Source organism: Rattus norvegicus, chromosome 1 (genome assembly GCF_021556685.1).
Source record: "Rattus norvegicus strain SHRSP/BbbUtx chromosome 1, alternate assembly SHRSP_T2T, whole genome shotgun sequence".
NCBI lineage: Eukaryota > Metazoa > Chordata > Mammalia > Rodentia > Muridae > Rattus > Rattus norvegicus.
The window spans coordinates 62,256,628-62,265,000 of record NC_141534.1 but is presented as its reverse complement, the minus strand read 5'-3'; the positions used below and the strand labels follow the sequence as shown (position 1 = coordinate 62,265,000).

The 8,373-nt window shown below is 44.0% G+C and overlaps 1 pseudogene; it reads left to right on the top strand.

The window, feature by feature from the left end:
- LOC148007088 (sperm motility kinase Y pseudogene) overlaps window positions 1-1,126 on the top strand; it is a 1,371-nt pseudogene extending 245 nt beyond the window's left edge.
- Window positions 1,127-8,373: the final 7,247 nt, after the last annotated feature.

Here is an 8,373-nt window from a genome sequence, read left to right as displayed (position 1 = left end):
GAGCTACTGCCATGGAAAGGGGATTGTTCACCGAGACCTGAAAGTGGACAATATAATGATTGATAAAAACAAAAAGGTCAAAGTCATCGACTTTGGGCTTAGCACCGAAACACAACCTGGACAAATGCTAAACCAGCACTGCGGTGCGTATTCTTTTGGTTCCCCGGAACGCTTCCTTGGACTTCTGTATGACGGGATGAAGAATGATATGTGGACAATAGGAGAGGTCTTGTATTATATGGTAGTGGGAAAGCTCCCATTTGATTCTGTGATCATACAAGAATTACAAAAACAAGTTGTTGCAGGGGTGTATCCTGCCCCCTGTGGGGTTTCAGAAGAACTGGAGAACCTCCTTACTCAATTACTAACAGTAAATCCAATGTATAGAGCAACAGCCAGCGAGGTGATGAAACACGACTGGTTCAAAGAACATGGGAAGGGGTTCACAGTTCGTTGTGAAGAACTGCTTCCCCTCAGGCCAGACCCTGAAATTTTGGGTGCGATGAAATGCATGGGATTTCAAGCCTCTGTAATAAAATACTCCCTAATAAAAAGAAAATATAATGAGGAAATGGCAACTTATTGCTTCCTACAACAGCAGGCTCTCCCAGGGTATGGCTGCACAGCCCAGGCACAGCAAGTGCGTCCCATTGCAGCCCCATTTCCTAGCCTTGATCCTGCAGGTGCTTTTAGATTACAAAGAAATAGGAGTGGAAGCCTGCCAGTCCTTGACACCTTGCAGGTGTCATTCTCCCAAGGTCACGTATCTCATTATGGCCAGAAGGTTCATCCAAAAGGAGGGAGAAGGTCCACTGTGGCTGGTCGTCTCAGGCCACTACCGATGACACCTACACAGGACCACTATCACAAATGTGCCATGAGTGTCCCATACATTCAAACAACAAGCATCTTCAGTGAGAAGAGTAGCAACAAGGAAATAAAAGAAGATAATCTACTCTCCCACAGAGCCCCATTAGAGGATAAGCCCATCTCCAGCAGGGTCCGGCACAGAGGTTTTAAGGGGAGGACCAGGAATATAGCAAATGCCCTGATAAAGCTTTGTTGCTGCTTGCCAAGGAGAAAGAAACCTCGCCTGGGGCAGAACAGAATCTCACCCCAGAAATGAGCCACAGGGAGAGTCCAGATAACAAGCAGCAGGCACAGCCCAGGTACCTTCGTGCTTTGTCCTTTCTAGTTTGCTCTATGCTGGTCCTTCCTCTGTCTCTGGTTTCCATTTTCCCCACAATTCTTACCTTGTATCTGCTCTAAGTTCTTTTATGAGGTTTCCCCAACACCAAGCCTTCTCCCTCTTCTTGATTTCTCCTCTTCCCAGCAGGGACTCAATATGAATTCCCCACTCTACAGAGTTTTCTTGTTGACCCATCCCTTCAGATGGACTCCAGCTCCCCCTTAGGCCAATAGCTCCCACAGGGTGAGGACTAGAGATTCATGGGCTCATGGACTCATCCATGGGCTACTGGTTCTAGCACATGTGGTCATCAATCACAAGTGCTGCAGAACAGAGTCTTATGTTTTCAAATGTAACATCCCACTCCATCAAGCCTTAAAATTAATAACAAGGTTTGTCACTGAATAAGTATCAACAACCTAGTTTGTTGGTTATTGTTGATGGTCAGAATCCTGCATGCATGCATATTGTTTTGCATACTGATTTTTTCATTCCTAAGACCTAGCAATTGATATATATATATATATGTAACATTTCTAAATGATTTTTTTCAAAAATCTTAACTGAGAAGTAGAAGAGAATATTTGATAAAATAATAAGGCAATCAAAGCTCCAAATGGTAATCTAAGTATTCTACCGCATAAGATTTTTGCTTAGAATAAATTGACTTTTTTTCTCTCACAGTGCCATCTTGAAATTCTGTCATGTCCTGAGTATAAACAGGAGGTGATTTCAGACACATGGCCAAGGAAAAGACACCAGCAGAAACTACAGCACCAACAGGAGAAACAGCAATAGCACCAGCAGCATTAGCAGCAGAAGGAGGAGGAGGAGGAGAAAGAGGAGGAAGAGGAGGATTCCCCAACACCAATCTCCACCCTCCTCTTGATTTCTCCTCTTCCCAGCAGGGACCCAATATGAATGATGAGTTCCCCACTCTACAGAGTTGTCTTGTTGACCCATCCCTTCAGATGGACTCCATCTCCCTCTTAGGCCAATAGCTCCACAGGGTGAGAACTAGAGGGTCATGGGATCATGGACTCTTCCATGGGCTACTAATCCATAGAGAAATGGGCCTGTAATACCAGACACTCAAGACACACAGTAGGTAGGGGGATCAGAACTTCAAGGCTAGCCTGGTCTACATCATGAGTTTAAGATCAGCTTGGACAACTTAGTGACACCCTTTTTCTAGAGGTGAGGAGGGCTAAGGCTACTAACTCAGTGGTAGAGTACTCGTGGGGAAACAGACTGCTGTCCATTGATACCTCTCCTTCCTTGCTCGGAAATACACAATGGTATTAGAAGAGTCAAAGGTTCCTGGCCTAGCATCCACTATTCTATTTGCTACATCATTAAGGGTGCAGTTTTTGGTATTTTGGTCAGGGATCAAATCTATGAAATAAAACTTAAGCAATACTCTCATTGCTGTCATAGTGGGAGGTGGATGATAAATGCTTGCCCACCTGCATCAGTACAAAGCTGGTTCCTTGGACTCCCTGCAAACACATCACTGCTAACTGTGTGCCTTGTATAGGCTTCTCCAGCACTGTCATAGCTTGAAAACCTTCCCTGCTATGGACCCTTGAGTGGGCATCCTGCCTTTCTCAGTCTCAGAATGGAGCAAAGATCCCCTGCTCACTTCTAGGCTCACAGGTCAGGGACCTCTTCCATCCCATAGTGAACAAGACTGGCACAGCTGCACACACCTTGGAAAAAGAATGTATTGGCAACCCTTAACAAAAAAGATGGTTCTTACTTTCGATTATGGCATTCTATAAAATACGGGTATTTCCTGGTATAATTACACATGTCATTGATTGTGTGTGTGCGTATGTTTTTTGAGGTTGGAGGGGGATAATTCATTTCTCTAAGCCCCTTCCTCAATGCTGGGTGATAAACATTGACTCCCATATAGATTTTAATAATTATACATTTATTTATATATTTTTAAGATTCGTTTATTTTTCCAACTTTTGTAGCTCTTTCTGTGTGTGTGTGTGTGTGTGTGTGTGTGTAATTAGATATAATACTCAGGGTCAGTAATCCTACCCTTGAGCTACCTTATAACTTTTTATGTTTTAAATAGCTTTATTATGATATCTTTGATATATAAAGCTGATATGTGCTAGAGGTGAGCATCTTGATGTTCTTAAAGACATGTTCTTCCTCAGATAGAGAACGCGAGCTGGCTAAAATCCTTGCTACTCCTGCAGATTAACCTTGTCATGCACTGAAGCAATGGGGCACATACTAAGCACACTCCCTGAGCTGCTTCCTAGGTTGGTAGCACTGGCTCCATCCCAGGCACAGCTGGAGTGGGCAGCTGTAAGGTTGAGGACCTGCACTCAGGACACTGGGCCCCAGGAGCACCTCACCTGCTGGTCATCCTGTGTACCTCTGAATGTCACTCCTGGGTTATCACTGCCTGGCACTTAACCATAGACACCACTGTAGAACTGTCTAAGGCCAGAAGGGCAAAAACATTGTTGTTATAAATTTCTACTATGGAAACATCAAATGTTGTGCTTCTTGAACAGTTTTATGAAATGAACCTGGGAGAAACGCAAGAAATATGGCCTGAAGTCTCTTCTGGAACTGCCACTCCAGCATAAGCGTCCACAGGCAGTCAGTCTCCTCTGCACTACCGTCCCCCTTGTTTTGCAACTCATGGATCTCCTTGCTTAGCATATGCACAAGGTGCATTTGCTGTTGCTTCTCCAGCTTCTTCCTGACATCTTATTTTTATGGGTCTGGAGACAGACTCCCCAGAGGACAGCACCTCTTTTCTGATAGTTATGAACTGCAGATCCCTGTGCTCAATAGTGGGGGGCTGCTGCAGGGACTACAACACCAGAATGACTGTTTCTTGGGGCCTCTGCAGTGTGGAAGGTTTTCCTGGTTTGGTCGGTGTGGTCAAAGATGAGAAGGAAGCAAGTTCAGGGAATGAGAGTGCATCTGTCGCCCTTTCCTCTCCTGCTCCCTGTGCTTCCTCTCTGCTTCCTTGTCCAGACAGGCCTTCTATATCTCAGACCAACACTGCTGCTCCTCACTCTTTTTTCCCAGCCACCTGTGCAGACTGGGATGCTGCCTTGTTTGCAGAAGGAGGGGGGAGGGGCAAATCCACTGAAATGCCAACAATATCTGGTGTAGTGGACCTGTGGTAGAGGAGGTGGTGGAGGGAGTTCTGTTCATATGGGCTGGGAGACAGTCACAGGGGTGGGCAGCACCTCTGCTGGGGTTTCCCAATGGCCAGGACCACTCTTGGTTAGAGTGGAAGCAGGGGCAACTGACTTGGAGGAAGAGTTCAGGTGCTCCTGGCTGCATGTGCTAGATTCCACTGAGGACCTATGGATCCACATATCACTGTCACACTAGAGACCCTTGCCAGCCTCTACTCAGTGGAGCTCAAGTAGGTAAAACTTCCTGAAGCTCTTCCTTGGAAGGGGTAAGAGGCTGAGAAAAGAAAAGAGGAAGCTATACTACTTCAGGGACTCACCAGAGATATTAGCAAAATTTCATGCATGTTTCTTCCTCACAGAGGAGGTAACAAAAACTGGGGAATGGTTATATAACCAGACCTGACACTGCTTTATGGCTCACTGGCCAAGTAGCCAGCTGTTCCTGTGTCTACAAAGGAATAAAAAGATTTTTCTATACACTGATGCAGGCTGTTTGTGGCATTGTCACTCCTGAAATTTAGCTCCTAACTTCAGGTCTAGGTAGAGGGGTCTGTTCTTGTGAAATGTAAAGAAGTATACAATCAGATGCTTAAAACTGCATAAAAGTCGTACTTTTTCCTCAGGTATCTGTTTTACAATCTTTTAAAAAGCATTCATGGGCGTTGACACCCCGAAACAAGCTTTGCCATTTCAGGAAAAGTGTGATGGAGGGAAGATTTGTACAGTGGGTTACTGGGAAGACAGGATTGTAAAGGAAATAAATAAATGGTTTTCTAAAAAGCATGTATTTTAAATGCCCTGCTAAAAACTATAATTTTGAAACTATGCTTTCAATAAAAAACATTTCACATTTTATTTACTCATTTAAACTAATTCTCATTTTCCCAGATTCATTAATTTAGTATTAATTTACTTGAGTAGCGTAATAAAAATAAAACTGAAAAAATAAAAAGTAAAAATAAAAGCTGAGTCAGGGTCAGAAGAGGATTCACAATACTGCACCTAACAGACTGTGAATATATCTAGTAAACCGTACCATCAGATCTTATCTGTATCATGATCCAGAAGTATTTCTCAGCATCATGAACTCAGTCTCAACTAACTTCTTCCTTGAAAAGCTGAGCAAGAGCTGTGGTAGGAGCTACTACATGGGACTTTTAGGGTCTCACTTTATAAAAATAATTTATGTGTATGAGTGTTTGCCCAGCATGTGTGCACATGAATGCTTGACTGGTGTCCAAAGAACTTAAAAGAAGGTTTCAAATCCCCTGAAATTAGAGTTTTAGGCAGTTGTGAGCTAACACTGGTGTTGTAAAATACTGAACCATCTTTCCATCCCCAGATTTTGATAACTTTTAGGAGGAGCCATATCTCAATACAGGATTACTATATGTTGGCTAACCTGGCTTGAGTCACTAGCTCTTACCTCTCTGCACCATGGAGGACAATGGCTGGGTAAGACAGGTGGACAGGCAGTGAGAGAGGATGCCTTGATTTGCAACTTCCAGTGTAACCATGGAACTGGTTGTAGTCATGAGTTCTGCTGCCCTAGGAAGAAAATATAAAGAAACAGTGCTCACTGTCATAGAGGAGTCTATGTTCAGAATACTTGTGCTTAGGTTCCTCAGCCTGGTTGCTGTTTGGGGAAATAAACCAGACTTTCAGAAGATTATGTCCTGTCCACATCACTTATGAGAATTAATTATAAAACAGGTAAATATATTCTATTCTAGAACATAAACATTAAGATATTTAAAGATTTTACAAGCTCAAAGTATATGTGTACATATTTATATAATTATTTAATGAAATGTTCTATACTAATATACGTTCTTATGAGTGAACCCAAAATGAGATTCATGTGCTCTAAGAACTAGGGTTATAGTGAAGGTGAGTAAACACAAAGAGCTTTTACATCACTTCTTTTTGAATTCCAATTTCAAAATTAAATGCAAACTATCACTTCAGTTCACTAAAACTAACCAATTAGTTGACGCGTTTAAGTGACCAGTTAGTCATACCTTTCCTGAGAAAGTCCAACCAGAGTAAATTCATCCACAATGAGGAGTTGGTCATGGGCACCTAGTTGTCCAACCTGAGCCACCAGAAGGGTGTAGTGAGAAAAGAAAAAAGGCAGCGTCACTGGTTGCTGCCGCTGCGGAGAGCTCATAGGCAGCACCCCACGAGCAAACTTGAGCCTCGGGACCACAGGTAAGACCAACTTTTCTGCTGCAAGAGACCTGCCTGGTGAACTCAGGACACAGAGAGGCAAAAATTCCTCTAGGACTGGGCACTTGCGGGGTTTACCGGGAGTCCCAAACCCGCGGATCCCGGCCCGCAGCAGCTCTCTGCTCCCAAACCCCGTGGGAGAGAGACCTCACTGCCTGGTCAGGTGGGCACTCCTGAGGCTGCAGAGCAGAAGAGACCACCAACACTGCTCACCCTTGCCCACATCCCTGGCCCAATAGGAAACTGTTTAAGGCCTCTGGGTTCCCGCAGAGGAGGGCCCAGGTGCAGCAGGACCGCTGCGTCTGAGACACCACCAGAACCTGAAGGGACAGCCTGGATAAACAGTTCTCTGCACCCAAATCCCGTGGGAGGGAGAGCTAAACCTTCAGAGAGGCAGACATTCCTGGGAAACCAGAAGAGACTGCACTCTGCACATATCTCTGACGCCAGAGGAAAACACCAAACTCCATCTGGAACCCTGGTGCACGGAAGCTCCCGGAAAGGGCAGCGCAGATCTTCCTGGTTGCTGCCGCCGCAGAGAGCTCATAAGCAACACCCCACGAGCAAACTTGAGCCCCAGGACCACAGGTAAGACCAACTTTTCTGCTGCAAGTGACCTGCCTGGTGAACTACAGACACAGGCCCACAGGAACAGCTGAAGACCTATAGATAGGAAAAACTACACGCCCGAAGGCAGAACACTCTGTCCCCATAACTGGCTGAAAGAAAACAGGAAAACAGGTCTACAGCACTCCTGACACACAGGCTTATAGGACAGTCTAGCCACTGTCAGAAATAGCAGAACAAAGTAACACTAGAGATAATCTGATGGCGAGAGGCAAGCGCAGGAACCCAAGCAACAGAAACCAAGACTACATGGCACCATCGGAGCCCAATTCTCCCATCAAAACAAACATGGAATATCCAAACACACCAGAAAAGCAAGATCTAGTTTCAAAATCATATTTGATCATGATGCTGGAGGACTTCAAGAAAGACGTGAAGAACTCCCTTACAGAAACACAGGAAAACATTAATAAACAAGTAGAAGCCTACAGAGAGGAATCGCAAAAATCCCTGAAAGAATTCCAGGAAAACATAAATAAACAAGTAGGAACCCATAGAGAGGAGTCACAAAAATCCCTGAAAGAATTCCAGGAAAACACAATCAATCAGTTGAAGGAATTAAAAATGGAAATAGACGCAATCAAGAAACATCATGGAAACAACCCTGGATATAGAAAACCAAAAGAAGAGACAAGGAGCTGTAGATACGAGCTTCACCAACAGAATACAAGAGATGGAAGAGAGAATCTCAGGAGCAGAAGATTCCATAGATATCATTGACTCAACTGTCAAAGATAATGTAAAGCGGAAAAAGCTACTTGTCCAAAACATTGGGCCAGGACTCAATGAGAAGATCAAACCTAAGGACAATAGGTATAGAAGAGAGTGAAGACTCCCAGCACAAAGGACCAGTAAATATCTTCAAAAAATCATAGAAGAAAACTTCTCTAACCTAAACAAAGAGATACCCATAGGCATACAAGAAGCCTACAGAACTCCAAATGGATTGGACCAGAAAAGAAACACCTCCCGTCACATAATAGTCAAAACACCAAACGCACAAAATAAAGAAAGAATATTAAAAGCAGTAAGAAAAAAAGGTCAAGTAACATATAAAGGCAGACCTATCAGAATCACACCAGACATTTCACCAGAAACTATGAAAGCCAGAAGATCCTGGACAGATGTCACACAGACCCTAAGAGA